Raw genomic sequence first — 1,073 nt, forward strand, 5'->3', positions numbered from 1 at the left:
CAAACATTCCTTTTTCCTCTTTAATTTATATCTTATATCACACAATTTTTAATTCCTTTTCCCTTCCCCCTTTCCCCCTGGTTCTTTTTCACTATTTTTGGAGGTAAAATTTGTAAAATTATTATATATGATTTGCCCCATAAGTTTCACCGAAAAAAAAAATTTTCAATTATTTGCCTAGAAAAAAACCCCGTTTTCCGTAAAATATAGGGGCAAGTTATGCACCCTCAGCTTATTTTCATTCTAAAGTCCCTGTAAATGATGAGGAATGTATGAAAAATTTTGGCTCTTTTCTATTCCCCCCCCTCCCCCTCCTTTTCTCCTCGGGAAGATTTTTAAATTTTAATTAAACCCCTTTGGTTTTAAAATTAAAACTTTAGTTCAACTAATTTGTTTTGTTTGTTAATTTTTACTTTTTATAAAAAAACATCTGGATACTTTTTTCTTGTAAAATCACAGACACATTTATAAAGTTGGAAGAAACTTGATAATATACCACACAAAAGACGTTTTTAAAGTAATAAAAAAATTAAACAAACATTTTTGTGGAAGAACATCATAAAAAAAAATTAACTTAAACATCGAAAAAAGGATATAACTTTTTTAATTACAAAGAATTTTAAAACACTAATTTTCTTTTTTAAAAGTGTATTTAAGTTTTTAAAAAAGGACGCCCAGTATCATCTCAAGCAATACAGTCCTTTAGACCATGCCTCATTTGAAGTCTTTGCTTGATCGAGCCTTCAGCTATACAATATTGGCCCTTGCCTCAGCCTCTTCTTTCTTTAAAAGATTCCTTTGCTTTTTCTTTTTCCCGATATTTACTAGAGTTTTCCCCTTCTACAGTGTTTCCTCTAAAGTTCTCTTTCCCATGGTAACTGGAGTTTTATCTGCTATTATTTTCTGCTCTGAAATTTTCCAAAATGACTTCTCCTCAAGTTCTTTTCCCCATAGTCCTGCAGGGGGTTACTGCTTGTTTTAAGAAGCTATGAGCTTTTTTGGGTGCGGGGAAAGTTTTTGGGAAATCTGCAGTGATTCTTGAACCGTTAAAAAGAACAGGACATAAACATTAG

The sequence above is a fragment of the Penaeus monodon genome, chromosome 20, assembly GCF_015228065.2.
Source record: "Penaeus monodon isolate SGIC_2016 chromosome 20, NSTDA_Pmon_1, whole genome shotgun sequence".
Classification (NCBI taxonomy): Eukaryota; Metazoa; Arthropoda; class Malacostraca; order Decapoda; family Penaeidae; genus Penaeus; species Penaeus monodon.